Here is a 16,548-nt window from a genome sequence, read left to right on the forward strand (position 1 = left end):
CCCAAATTTTAAGACGTACACCTGAGAGACAGGCCTCCAAAACGTCCAGCGTTGAAAACCAACAGGGCTTGCGTCCCCGAGACCCGCAGGTTATGAGGATCTGAGAATGGGCTCTCATAGGGCTCGTGCTCAGACTCACCTGCCCAGGGCCCAGCACAGGAGCAGCAGATCCAGGACCGCCCAGAGCGTGTGGGAGAAGCTCATTTGCTTTGTGCTTGTTCTGGAGCCTCGGCCTGAGGGGCAGGCAGCTGGTTTGGAGGCCTACCCTGCCCTCCGGGACGGAGACGAGGACGCCGTCTTTACGCCGCTGCGGCGTTCACGCAGAGATCTCTGGCGGGAGATTTTTCGCGCGGCTGGTGAGCCAATCCCTGCAGCCGCTGCCCTGGGAACGCCCCTTGATCACGTGGCTCTGGGGCCTGAGGGAGATGAGCGGGCTTCAGCGCCTTACGCTTGGGTCACACGGACAGTATAGAGTTGCTCACTTTCAAAGCTGTTGCTTTCCAGTCAGCCTAAATTTAGGAGTCTAACCCTTTGGGACGCTGACAGTTCTTGGCCCCCTCAACTCCTGGGGGCCATTAAAAAAAATAGGCTGCTTGGACACTCACAAATGTTTGAGAGACAACCAAGAGCTGGGGCAGAGTTGAGCGAGAAGTTTCATCTCGTACACGAGCCCACTCCTTCAAGACTGTGAGAGGTGAGTGACTTTTCTCTAATGCATAGAAACCAACACAGAAAGTCAAGCAAAAATGAAACAGAGGGAAGGAGGGAGGAAAGACCGTGAAATGGCAAGATGTTAAAAGAAAAGCTATGTGTGATAAAACTGATAAAGAGCCGGGGGTCAAAATGGATAAATTCAGGGCTTCCCTGGTGGCACAGTGTTGAGAGTCCGTCTGCCGGGCCCGTGAGCCATGGCCGCTGAGCCTGCGCATCCGGAGCCTGGGCTCCGCAACGGGAGAGGCCACAACAGTGAGAGGCCCACGTACCGCAAAAAAAAAAAAAAAAAAAAAAAAAGGATAAATTCAGCCACTCATTCACTATTCAAGAGTTATTAGACACTAACTTTGTTCTAGGGATCTCATGCCAGGTCCTGGGGGTACAAAGATGGGAGTGCTGCCTTGGTGGTGCCTAAGAGCAGATGGAGACAGGGCTGTTGTGCTGCAGAATTTCAGAGAATGCCCTCTAGAGGCATACAGTGAGGTGGCCCTGGGTGGGCACACTAGGCTTGAACAATGAAATAAGTCTTATAGGAGTCATGAACTCTGAGAGCAAAGGGATAGTGACTAAGACCATCTGGATGTGTTAGGGACAGCCTTACGTAGAAGGTGATAGCTGAGCTGACTTCAGAAAATGAGTGGAGGCTTGCCAGGCAGAGAAAGGGGGAAGGGTCTGCCAGGCACTGGATAAGGGGACCATGTGTCAGAATTCTGATGCCTAAAGTCTCTGTGCTCCATAAGATGCCTATATTCAAAACAAGCAACCTAGTGTGTAAGGAACTTCCTTAAAGTCACATAGTGGAACTACACAGAAAAATCAGTGAAAACTCACTTGAATCAAGACTTAAAAGAAAACAAAATCTCCTGCTTTTTTGTTTCTGTAATAAGGACAACCAGCCTGGGAGCCCTCTCTGAACTGCTTGCCCCTCTCACCATGTAGACACATCAAATGCTGTGGGAAAACCCTAGAAGTTTTCAGTTCCTGCATTTTACCCAACTTTTCTTCCCTTCTGAACAGTGCCAGGAAGGCAAAAAGAAGTCACTAGGACAAGTCAGCAATTCTGTGGAATTTGAGGCAGGTTGCAGAGCCTCTGCTTCAGAATTTTTAAATCTAGAGGTAAGGAAGAGTTAGATAATAACTAGCCTCTGACTTACTCAGTGGTAAGGCATGAAATGCATAGCACTTGTGCTGCAAAAAGGTCATCCGGTTTACAAGCAAGCTCAGGATCCAGAATCTGCAGTTCTGCCTTCCCTGACAGAAGAACACTGGACAGAAGAAAAGTCACCTTCTTTATTAACTGCTCAGCATAAAAAGAAATTTGCCTTAAGACCAAAGCAACTTTAAAGACTCGACTTAAATTTAGACCTAAGGAAAAAGAAACATAAACTGAGGGCTCTAGACCCTGATGTTTTAACCCTTTTTAAGTTAATCAAACAATTGCAAAGCATGTTTCCACAGTGTAGCATTTTCTTAATTCCCATGATTTATTATCTGGAACAGATGATAAATATGCCAAATATGCTCAAAACATCAGTTTTATCATTTAAAAATGGTACAGATGAACCTATTTCCATAGCAGGAATAGAGATGCAGATGTAGAGAACCGACATGTGGACACAGAGTGGGGAGGAGAGGTGGAACGAATTGGGAGATTAGGATTGACATATACACTACCATGTGTAAAATAGATAGCTAGTGGGAAGCAGCCACACAGCACAGGGAGATCAGCTCGGTGCTCTGTGATAACCTAGATGAGTGAGATAGGGGGTGGGAGTGGGATGGGGGGTGAGGGTGGGAGGGAAGTCCAAGAGGGAGGGAATATATGTATACTTATAGCTGATTCACTTTGTTGTACGGCAGAAACTAACACAGCATTGTAAAGCAATTATACTCCAAGAAAAAAAAAAAGCAGTAACGGGTTTCCCATGAGAAAATATATCATTGTTGCTAAACTTATGGTCTCTGAAATCAGACCTCCTTGGTTTAAATTCTAGCTTCACCCCACCTCCGTGTATAACTTTGGCAAATCACTATGTCTTTCTAAACCATAATCCCCTCAACTGCAGAATGGGGCTAATGATAGTAGCCACCTCGCAGGGTTGTAGTGAGGATTAAAGGAGACGACCTGTGCAAACAACCTACCGTATCTTAACTACTCAATAAATCCACTGTTTATCTCCTCATTTCATTCCTGATATTTCCCCTTTAAATTGTTGGTGGAAAGAGAAACTTATGAGAGTGCTTGGGGTTTTTTTGTTGTTGTTGCGTTTTTTTGGTGTGGTTTCGGGGTTTGATTTTTTTATTGAGGTATTATTGAGTTGCAAAATTATATTAGTTGCAATATTATATTACTTATTATATTAGTTTTATAACCACTGCGCCACCAGGGAAGCCCAGTGCTTGGGTTTTAACGCACTTGCACTGTGGATTTATTTTGAGCTGTCCCTGTTAAGAGCGAGAGAACATCTCTTTCTTCTTTTACTCCTCATATTAGAAAGCCTTAAGCAATGAACTACAGTAGAGACTGCAAGGATAAAGTGTGAATGTATGCAAGAATATTTGAGAGAAGGAATAAAAAAGGAAAATAAAGGTCAAAGGGATTTACAAAATAATTAAAAAGTGGCAATTGGGGCTCCCTGGTGGCGCAGTGGTTGAGAGGCCGTCTGCCGATGCAGGGGACGGGGGTTCGTGCCCCGGTCCGGGAGGATCCCATGTGCCGTGAAGCGGCTAGGCCTATGAGCCATGGCCACTGGGCCTGCGCGTCCGGAGCCTGTGCTCCGCAACGGGAGAGGCCACAACAGTGAGAGGCCCGTGTACCGGGAAAAAAAAAAAGTGGCAATTGTATTTAGGACAATCTTAAACATAAAGATCACTAGAGAAAGGAAAGAAGAATCAGCTGGCCTATACAGCCCCAGATCCCAGTCTCCCTGCCTCTCCACAGGTTTGGAATACACTGGAATCACAAACTGACGTGTACTGAAGTCACCTCTACCTTATCAGCACCAGGTCCTGAACCTCACCATCAGTGACATGGGCCTAAGTTCACTTGGCTCTCCACAAGGCCACCTAACTCACCTTGGCAGTCTGGATGAGTCTAGGCAGGGAATAGCTACAATTAAGGGTTTTCTTGGTTTGTTTCTTGTTTGCGTATTTCTTTGTTTGTTAAAGGGGGAGGTGTTAGTTGTTTGGGAGCAGAGGAGAACTCCTATTTCCAGTGAGCTACTGCTCACTGTCTTTGATTTTAACTTTTTTTCTTTTCTAGTAAGAAAAGTGTCCCCTGATGCAGAAATGACTTATGACATAGAAAAATGCTTGATTAGTAACTAATCTGTCTCCAGCTGTGTAGCAGACTCATCTTAAAAACCTTTGGGAGGTTCTACTTGAAGCTGTGGTTTCATTTCAAAGGAATCCAAAAAGTGGGGGTGGAAGAGTGAGATACTGTATAGAAAAATCTCTTCCCTTTGTCTTCGGTACTCTTCTAGAAGGGGAGCACAAAAAGAAAATACACAAGTAAAGGAGGTTCAAACACAGTAAGAATCAGTTTCTAAAGGATAGTGAGAGGTCAGTGATTTGAGAGTCAAGAAATTCATGTCTAATGTTTACTTCAGCTGTGACTCATTATGAAACGTTGGCGAGGGTCACAGAAACCTCCAGCCCTTGGTTTCCCCATCTGTAAAATGAAGATTTGAATAACTGGGCAACCCATGTTACATCTGATGTGTTTTCAGAGACTCAGAATGAAAGTCATGATCATGTATTAATACAAAGACGAGAGAGACGTTCGCTTCTGAGAGAGACCAGACTAGCAAAAAAAAATTCACATTTGGATGCTAATTGGATGTCCCAGATTAAAGTAATTGAGTAAAAATTAGTGGGAAGAAAAATCTGTGGTTTGGTGATAAAGAGAGAGGACTTCTATAAGAAGAGACAAGAAAAATCATAGAGGTTCAGTGACTCTTATTTACTTGGAAGAATTAAAATGCTTCCCCTTCATCCTATAAGGGAAATCCTTGAGAAGTTTGCAGACTGTCACCATCTGTTCAGCAAAACATGCATCAACATAATATTTTCCACATGTTACGTTTTTTTAATTTTGAAAACAGAAATTAATCTTTTCCTAGCCAAATGTTTTACTATAACCATTGCAAAGAAAATTAGGTAGAAGCTCTCTGTTTGGATCCCACTCCTCTCCCTACCCACACCCACCACCAAATCAATTCTTTGCATTTTCTATGGCAATGTATGGCTTAAAGCTAAGAAGAAACTAGTAATTTGACTTTTTTTCAAAACATAACAAGTCTGTATTTCCTAAGTCTGTAGAACTGCTCTGAAACCCATCTTTCACGTAGTTGCAAAGCCCTGTCTCTCCATTTTCCTCCTCAGAACCTCATAGTGACTTCCATCAACAACTTGATCAAGGCCAAGTTAACTATCACCACTTGGGTATCCACTCTTGGCTATACCATGGCAGCCAACCACCCCTTTCCCTACTATCCTCCTCCCGCCACCACTCCTCTGACTGATGCACTCAGAAACCAGGCCTAGAAGTCAATGTAGTCGGCCAGCTAGTGCTTACCAAGCCCCAGCTCTATGCCCAGCACCATGCAAGGGACAAAAGGACATGGACAAACAATGCTAGACATACTTCCTACCCACAGAGAGCTCACACACTTGTTGGGAAGAAGCTAGAACTACTAGAGGATAAGACAATAAAAAACATCCAGTGTGACATGGTAAAAATGATGATGACAGCAATGATGATGGTGATGATCATGGTGATCGGTCAGGATCTCAAAGTTAACTCCTTTATTTCATCTGTGCCTTCTCTTGCAAGTTTCTAGACATTGGTTGGCCAGAGGAAAATGAACTTTTAATCTTGTCTGGTTTAATGTGTAGCCTGATCCAATAATTTTGATAGTCCCTTTAAGTAAGACTCAGCTATATATGCCCATTTTCCAAAATGGTAAAATCTTAGAAGACAGTTGTCCTGTCCATTTAGCTGGTTTTGTGTAGCACTGAGCAAATCTTGGTCCATCTATGACCTTTGATAATATTATTGTCTCTCCAAAAACTAGATTTATTTCTACCTAACTGCAAGTCCCATAAAGAAAACACTGAGTAATGTGCTTATAAAATACATGTAGAGCAGGCATCATTATTTTTAAACAAGTAAACTGAGGCACAATGAGTTCAGCAATACTTTAGAATAATTGATATGAGCTGAGTGTGTCACTCCAAAATTCATATGTTAAAGTACTAACTCCCAGTACCTCAGAATGTGACTGTATTTGGAGATAGTCTTTAAAGAGGTAATTAAAATTAAGATGAGGTCATTCAGGTGGGCCTTAATCAGTATCAGTGTGTCCTTCTAAGAACAGGAAATTTGAACACTGATGGGCTCAGCGGGAAGACCATGTTAAGAAACAGGGATATGACAGGCCATCCACAAGAAGAGAAACCTCAGAACAAACTGACCCTGGCGACACCTTTATCTCAGATGTCTGGCCTCCAAAATTGTGTTTAAGCCACTTAGTCTGTGGTGCTTTGTCATGGCAGCCCTAGCAAACTAATACAATAGGCAGCCTCTAAAAACAGCCCTCTCTGATCAGCATAACATAAAGATAGGGTTTTTAGTCTGTTCTTCCACTGTTATTAGCTCTTTTACATACTTCAACACTGGCATAACAGATTTTAAATAACATTTGTTAAACTCATGAGTGAACATTATCCTTTTAGTTAATTCAAGATATAATTTTAATGCACTTTACCAACCAAAATAGAAAATTAAACTGCAAAAGTAACTTCCTCATTTTAAAAAATTCTACACTTATATGCTAGGTAACTTCTGATAATTGTTAAAAATTTTTCTTTTAAGGCCAAAATAGTAATAAGCCACAAAAGTCATTATTTCCACAAATGTTAAGCATTAGCTTTCTTGGAATAAAAGCATCAAATTATGGAGAGGTGACTGATACAAGTATTTTATTTGAATTTTCATGTATGTTTCTATAGCCAGAGTCCTCCTAAGATTCAGTGCCTTGTTTGCTTTTTTTCCTATCATCTCATTGATCTCTTCCAAGTCCTGGTAAAGTTGTCAGAAGTACAGTTTTCCCCATTTTATAAATGGAGAAAATAAACAGGCAAGTCAAGGAATGTTATTCAGTATTGCAAAGCAGGCTCAAAGGGAAGGCATTTAAACCAGATGAAAACAATGAAGCATATGCACTTGGGAGAGGGAGGGGCAAGGAGGGGAGGAAGGAAATGAGGAGGAACACAGTCTTTGTCCCCCCACTCCACCCATGAGTGCGATCATATCTAGAGCCCAGCAATTTAGAATCCAAAAGGATTTGGTTCCAGAAGTATCTCCAGGATCTAATTAGAAGGCCTTGACCTCTATGTAGGCAGCCCAATTCATTCATTCATTTATTCACTCATTCATTCAGTAACTACTCATTGAACACCTACTATATGCAAGACACTCTTGTAGGCTGTGTTGTACACTATCTTGTAGTGAACAAAACAGACCAAAACATCCCTGCCCTCACAGGGCTTACATTCCACGGGTGGAGACAGAAAAATAAAAATGATAAGTAAGTAAAACATATAACATGTTAGATAGTATTCAGTGCTAAAGAGAAAAAACAAAAGTGGGATGAAGGATATAAAATGTGAAGGATGGGTTGAAATATTAAGTTAGCCAAGAAAGGTCTCATGATGATGAGTTAGGAGGCTGACTGCATGAGAAAACATTGAAACACTTTTTTTTTTTTTTTTTTTGTGGTACGCAGGCCTCTCACTGTTGTGGCCTCTCCCGTTGCAGAGCACAGGCTCCAGACGTGCAGGCTCAGCAGCCATGGTTCACGGGCCCAGCCGCTCCGCGGCATGTGGGATCTTCCCAGACTAGGGCACGAGCCCGTGTCCCCTGCATCAGCAGGTGGACTCTCAACCACTGCGCCACCAGGGAAGCCCTTTTTTTTTTTTTTAAAGAAGATGCTGGGGGTAGGAGTTTATTAATTAATTTATTTATTTTTGCTGTGTTGGGTCTTCGTTTCTGTGTGAGAGATTTCTCTAGTTGTGGCACGCGGGGGACACCCTTCATCATGGTGCGCGGGCCTCTCACTATTGCGGCCTCTCGTTGTGGAGCACAGGCTCCAGATGTGCAGGCTCAGTAGTTGTGGTTCACGGGCCTAGTGGCTCCACGGCATGTGGAATCCTCCCAGACCAGGGTTCGAACCCGTGTCCCCTGCATTAGCAGGCAGATTCTCAACCACTGCGCCACCAGGGAAGGCCTGAAACACTTTCTTATCTTCTCAAACAGTATCCTGAATTCTTAGATTCCAACAGCTCGGCTTCCATTCACAACTCCATTCTTTATTTATGTGTGAATTTGAGCAAATTTCCCAAGTTTTCTGGGTCTCAATTTCTTTATCTGTAAAATGAAAATTATACTTAACTTGCAGAATTATAAGGAGTTAAGGCAATATATATATATTGCATTATATATAGATATAGATATAAATATATACTTCTCAAGTGCCTAAAACAGTGCCTGACATATAAGAACTCAATAAATATTAGGTTTTGTAATTGCTTTTTTTTACTAGTGGTCTTCCTACAACTTGATTTCAACATTGTAAAAATGAGACTAAATGCAGACCATCTCACTGGATTGTTGTGGAAATCAGATGAGATAAGATGTATAAAGAGCTCTTGGAGGCTGGATCACAGTAAGGGCTAAATATATGCCTCTTGCTCTTGTTATGGTTGTAACCAGATAAAATTTTTATTTTCTTAACAACTACAACAGCTTTCCTCTTGGAAAAGTAGCCTTTGGGAATAGAAAGTGAGATCCTAAGGGCATGGATATGTGTCTACAATAATTTGAGCAAAGAAGAAAGGAGAGCTAGTTAAGCTGCTCTGCATTTGAAAACAAGACAGTGGGAGATTGGGAGAAAAATGGGAAGAAGGAGGGAGGATCCAAGGAGCTGTTGTGAGGCTAGGGACTTTACAGGGTGAGGGAACTGGACACATTCTCTAAGGATACATTGGTGCAAAAACATTTTACACATAGGGATGCGTGAAATTTAACTAGAAATTATCTGTTTTGTTGCAGCATGAACCCTTCTTTGGCCTGCTCATGCCACTAAAATCTGTAGTAAAGCCAATTATACTTACAAGCGCTTTGTATGAATAAATAAGTCTTTTGTACAAATTGGGAAGGGTTTGGTGAGCCAGAAGCGATCATGAAAATATGAACTCCACAAGAATTTGGAGAAATCCTAGAAAGAACTTTGGGCTTCTATAGGGAATGGATGAGACCTTTGGGACAATCCTACCTAGTCTCTGACATCTGGATGACAATATTAGTAATAACGACCACAGCATTAGAAGGGTGTGTGTGTGTGTGTGTGTGTGTGTGTGTGTGTGTGTGTGTGTGTGTGAATTTTGGTGGTGGAAGGGAGTGGACATTATAGGAACCTTATGTAAGGAACAGCACCAAAAATGGAGGAGAGCTTAAACAAGCTTTATTTGGGAACGCTTCCGGGTGAGGTTCACTGGCCCAAGAGAAAGGGGCCAGACAAGTCGCGCCCGGGTGTGGGCTCGAACAAAATTTATAGGGGCGGACGCAGGGGAGGTGCTTGCTGTGTGAAGCAGCCCTTTTTTGGTAATCTCTCGGGTGTTGTGGCAATGTCAGGTGTCGGTTGCATCAGCCTTAGAGCCGTTGGTTCCGCCTCTCGGGAAGCTGGAAGACCGGGGCTGAATGGTGTGGCAATGTCGGGTGTCGGTTGCATCAGCCACTTTGGCGGGGGTTCCATCTGGCTCCCTGGGCCCTTCCCCGGACCTGCTGGCCTTACACCTTACACAATGGTGGGGGCCGGTCAAACAGTCTCTGTTAGTCTTTTGTCTGAGGCTGGAGCTTGAAGTCCACAGGGCAGGTCATCAGAATAAGAAGGTAAGATAGAACGTCGGGGTAAGCAAGTACAATCTGGGACCCACAAGGGCAGGGACAGACTGGAACCCTTGTCAGTGATAGCTGCCTCTAGTCTTGATGATGTAGACATCCTGCCTGAAGAAGCCAGGGACCTTTGTCACAGAACTAAATACACATGTGGCCCAAGAGGCAGAGAACTTTATGGAGGATCCCCAGGAAGGTGGCTGCTGCCTGGTGCCAATGAAGTAAGCCAACAGATAGCAACAGTGCCTGCCAGTGTGAGCTACCATTGTTTCACTTTCAACCTCCAAACCTATTGAAAACATGTTTTTTGTGGCCCATCCTAACCAGACACATTCAGAGAAGGGATTTCTCAGAAACATAATTCAACCTAGCCACGTTAACATATGACAAAGCTGCCACACTAATAATTCTCACTACAGCCTGAGCTAGATACTTCATCCCCATTTTCAATTGAGAAAAATGAGATTTGGGTGAGGGTCCATAACTTGCCTGGAGTCACAGAGCTAGCAAATGGCACAGCCAAAATTCCAGATGCCTCTACATTGCCTAATTAGACATATTAAATAACAGTGGTCCAAATGGGAATAGTGATTTAATAGGTATCCCCAAAGGAAGCCTCCAGTATTATTAATTTTTATAATAATCCCTTACAAATGTAAAACACCGTACTTTTCAGTATTGTTTCTTGTAAACTTTTCCTCTGGAACCTCAGAACACCACTGTGGAAAAGGTAGGTGTTTATCACCTACATTATACAGATGAGCAAATTAATTCTTATATAGACTTTTCCTAAACCACACAGCCAGTGGCAGAGGCAACTCTGGAATCCAAGTCTCCTGACTTAACCCATAATTCCAGAGCCCCAGTCAATTAAAAGTAACTGGCCAGAGGTGACAAATGAGACGAGAAGGAAAGGAAAGATGATAAAAGACCATAAACAACAGTAGATCTCGTGGGAATTCTGTTAAAAAATTTTTAAACACTTGGCCACAGACCTGCTCCTTGTCTAGCAAATGAATTTACCCACTTCTTCCTTAACCTCATCTCTATCCCAGTAATAGTGAGAACCAAACAATTCCCCATTACCTGACATGGTTTGCCATGTCCCAGCACTAGATTCTGAGTCCTGCTGCGTTCTGAGGATGGGAGGTAGGCACTGAGTCCATCCAATTTAGGTAAAATCAATGGTGTCATCTGTGAAAGGAGTCAAAATCCCATCTACATATTGCAAAAAAAACAAAAACGAAACTGTAGTTCTCTCTTGTCCAGACTTCAGGAGAAATTCAGCTATGTTGAATGTTGTAGCTAGATATTATTCATTCCTTCTACAGACATCTGTGGAATTTCTATCATGGGTAAGCAGAGTGTAAGGCACTCTGCGGGCACAACATGAATCAAACATAGATTCTGCCCTCAAGGAACTTACAGGAAATAAATGGGTGAGACATGAGCATAAATCTATGTACCATTCAGATACCATTAGAGAATCTGTAGATCAAGTGCTATGGGAGTTCAGTTAGAGACCGTTTCTTCTGGTTGGGGATAATAAAGGGAACCTTTGTGGGGCTTGAAGATAGTGTCTAAAGAAAGCAGCTTCGAAAACATGGAGTCCTTTAGATTAGCAGGAGCATGGGCATGTGAGGATAAGTGGGAAACACAGTTAGAAGGGAGGGTTGGGAGTAGTAGGAAATAAAGTTAGAAGGGTAAATTGGAGCCAGATGGTAGTGGGCCTTGAAAATCTAGATAAGGAATTTGAAATTTAGGTGTGGACAACTGAGGTTCTCAAAGAGTTTTGGGAAAACTTGAAACACTTCGGTTAACTCTAGTTTGCAAAGTTTGAAGAAAAGCAAATCTCAACTTATTTACATTTAACCATTTTCTCTCCGAATTAAGTGTCATGGAATAAATAGATATGATTAATTATTTTTAATCAAAGGTAATGTATTAACTTGGCAATTATCCCTTCTGATTAGTCCCACATCCTCAATGATGAATGCCTAGGTTTGGATAGAGAATTCAGAAGAGGCAAGGAAGGGAAAATGTCCTGTTGGTGACTAGATCCAATGCTCAGCTTAACTTGCTCAAACTCCAGGATAGTACTGCTTTGTTGTCTTCAATTATTGTTTTCTATAAGCTGATGGCCCTTAATTGGAAGAGAAATCCCTAGTCCATCTGTAAGTTCTAGTACAGGGAAAATAAAAACAGACAAATCAGTACCTAATTTTCTGATGGAGAGAATTCATTACAAGGACGGTTGCCTCTGGAAGTAGCTCAACAGGAATCACATCAAGTCTTTTCATTTCAATGACTAGGAAAATGAACAAACCTAGGCGAGACAGCTTATGAAATTACCCATCCCTGCATCATGCAGCAGTCATACGATAATGTCCCAAGCTATGGTGACTGCATAATACTCATATGAAACTTCATTCTCATGGGAGAGAAGAAATCAAGTCATTACACTGTCACTGTTGCCTAATAAAGATTTCACCGTCTGAGACTGAAAGAATGGGGGAAACTTTTCATTGTTCCTTTAAATATACATTTCTTTTTAAATTTTTTAAAATTAATTTATTTATTTTTGGCTGCATTGGATCTTCGTTGCTGCGCATGGGCTTTCTCTAGTTGCAGCGAGCAGGGGCTACTCTTCATTGTGGTGCGTGGGCTTCTCATTGTGGTGGCTTCTGTTGTTGTGGAGCATGGGCTTTAGGCATGCGGGCTCAGTAGTTGTGGCTCGAGGACTCTAGAGTGCAGGCTCAGTAGTTGTGGCGCACGGGCTTAGTTGCTCCGTGGCATGTGGGATCCTCCCGGACCAGTGCTCGAACCCATGTCCCTTGCATTGGCAGGTGGATTCGTAACCACTGCACCACCAGGGAAGTCCTAAATATACATTTCTATGTGTATACAAATACACAAGTATATTAAACATATTCTTATGTTTTATTAAACATGTTATATTAACATAATAGTATTTTATATTATTTTTAATTAAAATAACTTTCTTCATGAAAAGCAAAAATTACCCATTCCCAATAACACATTCCACAGACCAAAGAGCAAATATCCAGTTGTCCAAATTGCTCATTTTTCTAGAAAAAATAGTTTACGACAGTCAGTTACAATACAAATGATGATAATGACATACACATTTTCACACATTTAGTTATTAATTTTGGCTAAAACTACTTTATAACTACCATTGTCGTCTTTGACCGGCATGAAGAGGCAGGCAAAGAACCCCAAGTACTGGTAGCCTGGAAAATTCTCCAAGTGAGGAAGGAAAGGTGAAAAAGCAGAGGTGAGAAACTCTGGACCAGCCAGACCAGCAACCAGAGAGTGACAGAGGGTTCCATCCTCTCCACTCCTCACCACCATTACTCCCCACCAAACCCCTTCTCAATTCACCTTTTAAGCTTTTATTTAGTCTTTACTATTATTCTCCTGATATGAATACTATTCTCTATCTAATGAATCCTTCTTATCATGCAAGTACAACTAACTGAATTCAGAGAACAATCAAATGAAAACAGAAGTCTCCCTCCAGCAAAACTGTTGAAAACACATTCCTTTAAGGTTAAAATTAAACAGCTTCCTCTGACTTTTTTTACCCCATGGCAGCAAACACTGGGTCTGTCTCAAGCCTTCCCTGGCCACCCTGCACATTTATACTAGCTCAGAGGCCTCCAAGAGGCAAGTAACAAGCAGAATTTAAAAGGAACAAATGATCCACAGCCCCAGCGCTTTGTTTCTAGGAGCAACTGGTGTCCACTTCCAGAATCTCTAAGGCTGTAAATGATAGGGGAACTGTGTGGTCCAGAAAAAAATACGTGTGGGCCAGAACGGCTTGTCATTATTAAATTTCCCTACTGGGCCAACATACTGCCTCCTCGCAGTTTACCAAATTTTGCCTAACCTCATCCACATTTAAAAGTCTGTGGAAAAACAGGAGAGCCTTTCAGGGGGAAATTCATTCATGTTTGGATTCAGGCAGACTGAGGAACCTTTAATAGCACTGTCATTATCCTGCAGGGCACACCACAGAGCAGCCAGCGAGCTCTCTCTCAATGGACTTGAAATTTCCTCTGGAATTTACAGAGCAGAAACCTTAAACACACATCGCCATAAGAACCAGATTACATAATGTCTCCATCACCCTCCTGACAGCTACAATTATGAGTCAATCCCTGGTTTAAATATGAAACCGGAAGCTCCATGTTTCCCCTCTGACTATGTGGCAGGCTAAGTGGGGCTTTCTGGGTCTGTCAGTATGGAGATCTGAGCTGCTCCCACAGTCACTAATTTAGCATGAGACCAAATGATGGGGTAACTAAAAGCAGTGCTGCAGAGACCCACTCCAGGACCAGATGTTCTCCTTGTTTAACCATTGCCCACATAAGGAACAGAAATAGTGCCCCCCCCTTTAATTTTTCCTTTTCTTTATCCTTCCCAGCTAATTTCCGGCTTCTGATCTTTCAATCCCACAAAATAAAATAAAAATAAAAGCCCCATTACCAAAAGATGACATGTTATTGAACACACGCCTGTAAGTTGTAATGTGCCCTGTAGTCTCCTCTTTGTACTTCTTGAAGCCTTCGAAGCTCAGAAGATTTAAGTTGCCCTGGCAACCTCACAGGACTAACAGCTCTAGAGAGCCCCACCTAGCTGCAAGGACACGAATTTGAGTCAACACAGGCCACTCTGGCACTTAGTAGCCTAGAGACTAGTGAATAGCATTGCTTTTTGGTTTCTTAGGAGCCAAAGACTGGCTGAATGAGGCATCCCCTCCCCTTTTATTGCCAAAAAAGCAGGACAAATAAAAGTCTCCACCCTAACTTCTAGAGTGCACTAGCTAAGAACGCCATGGATCGTGTGGTAAATAAAGGAGAGGTCTTCTCTTCATTTTTCTGGCTGCTGGACAAATAACAAGACAGAAAAAAAGGGAAGTTGAGCTAATAATTTAAATCTTTCAAAAATGGAAAGGCAGTATGTCATATAGCTACTCCAATCTAACAGATTAGATGAACTAGCTTTCATATGTCCTTTGGGATCCAGGATCTGGTCACTGTCTAAAGTGCAGGCTTCCCTAGCATTAAAACACCAGAGACTGTAATGACTATCTTGCAAATTAAGAGAATAGCGACGCAATTGTAATTCCACGGTTTGTGACCATGGACAAGCCACTTTTACCTCTCTGAAATAATTTCTTAATCTGCACTAGGGAATGATAGTTTTTGCTTTCTTCTCTTTAGGTACTTATCTCTGCAAACTTCAATCTCACCAACTATTTCTAGGCATGTGCAGTTCTAGGTTTTTAAAATAAAAGGTATTACCAAATCCTGAGGATTTCCAAATAAATAGGTATAGTCCTTTAAAAACTAAATACATCTAAATGTATGAGACATGACTGTTCACATGGCATTATTGACTCTATCAATGTAATCAGATAAGAACCTCCCATTCTGGCCTTCAACGATCCATTTGGATTATTAATTATCTGGTAGAGTCAGGTAGGTTGATCCAAGTCACTCCCTATTAATGACCCAATCTGAAATAAGGATAAAGCTGCTGTCAAAGAAATACTGTAAGTCAGAAGGAAACAGAAATACTCAATAATTTGGAGAAAATTCAGGAGTTCTGTAAAGTGAGGGACATTGCTACTGTTACTGTATATAACTTTTGTTCTATCCGAGAATCATTTCATATGTGGGATTTGATGTGGGTTGTGCCCACCTGGCTAAATAGACAGTAAGAAACAGTCTGAAAAGAGTCTCAACTCTCAGGGATGATATCCACATCAAAACAAAATGCAACCCAGAATGACAGCTAGGCAGGGCCACATGACAAGAAATAAAGTATGTTGGGCATACTGTACCCTGACACAAACAAGGAGTCACTGAGTTTCCATCTGTAAACTGGACTTTATATTTCTCACTATCCTGATCGGGGGGTGTGTGTGTGTGTTAAGGAAGTTTGGGGAGATGAGGGAAACATCCATTTGTTTATGTCAGTGTTACTTCAGTGGTATTTCCTGCAGATACCTGGAGATGTATTTGGAGTAGGATGTCCTCTACTGTCTCATTTATGAGCTTCCTCATTTGGATGCAAAAATGTACTGGTTTTTACTGAATGGGAAAAATATTCATGTATTCAAGCCCTCAGAGGAAAACACTCAAGTTAGAGGTCTAAAGAAGGCCCAACATAACAAGAACCATGGAGACATATTTAGATCAATACATAAGAAACAATGATGGCCATCACACATAGCCACTGTGCCTTACTGTCCCATATCCATGGGATGTTTAAAGAATGAATGATCAACTCTGTACACCCCTTTGCAAATATAAAACGTGATTCAAGTTTGCCAGTATTAGCTATCCACTCAGGGAAAAAGAATGACTCCTCCACATCAGTGCCCCACTCTGCCTTGGGTCATTTCAGAAAACATTTGCAGCATGTTTGTGAGCTCAGAATGTTTTCCTGCCGTTTCCTTCAAACTTCTACTTGGCCAAGAATCCCCGATACCCACTGAGCTCCTCCTATTTCTTGTTTACATTTTAAGTGACAGAAAACGGCAACAAGGTAGTATTCTTTATATACCACTTTGTTGCCCACTTACGATGGTCAGGGGCTGCTCTGGGGACAGGGGATGCCAGAATAAAAGACAGTTCCTGTCCTCAAGGAGATATATTCTAGTGGAAACAGACATAAGACTATTAACCCTAGTAATAAGTGGTACAAAGGCAACAAAACAGGAACTGTACGATATTTTTACATCGACGTTTACGGCAGTTCCAGTCCCATACATCTTCCACATGTGCCAGGAGATAAGGTGCTCACCTCCAATTTAGAAAGAATTCCACCAGCACCCAGAGCTTTAT

General features: G+C 42.1%; 1 protein-coding gene across 1 annotated transcript in view; it reads left to right on the forward strand.

The window, feature by feature from the left end:
* Nucleotides 1-408: 408 nt before the first annotated feature.
* The window catches only part of SPRED1 (sprouty related EVH1 domain containing 1), a 323,745-nt gene continuing 307,605 nt past the window's right edge, over nt 409-16,548 (forward strand). Inside the window, exon 1 of the mRNA XM_079909663.1 lies at nt 409-694. The gene's annotated coding sequence lies outside the window, so the exon portion shown is untranslated. The remainder of the gene's footprint in view (nt 695-16,548) is intronic.

Source organism: Stenella coeruleoalba (assembly GCF_951394435.1).
Source record: "Stenella coeruleoalba genome assembly, chromosome: 2".
Lineage (NCBI taxonomy): Eukaryota > Metazoa > Chordata > Mammalia > Artiodactyla > Delphinidae > Stenella > Stenella coeruleoalba.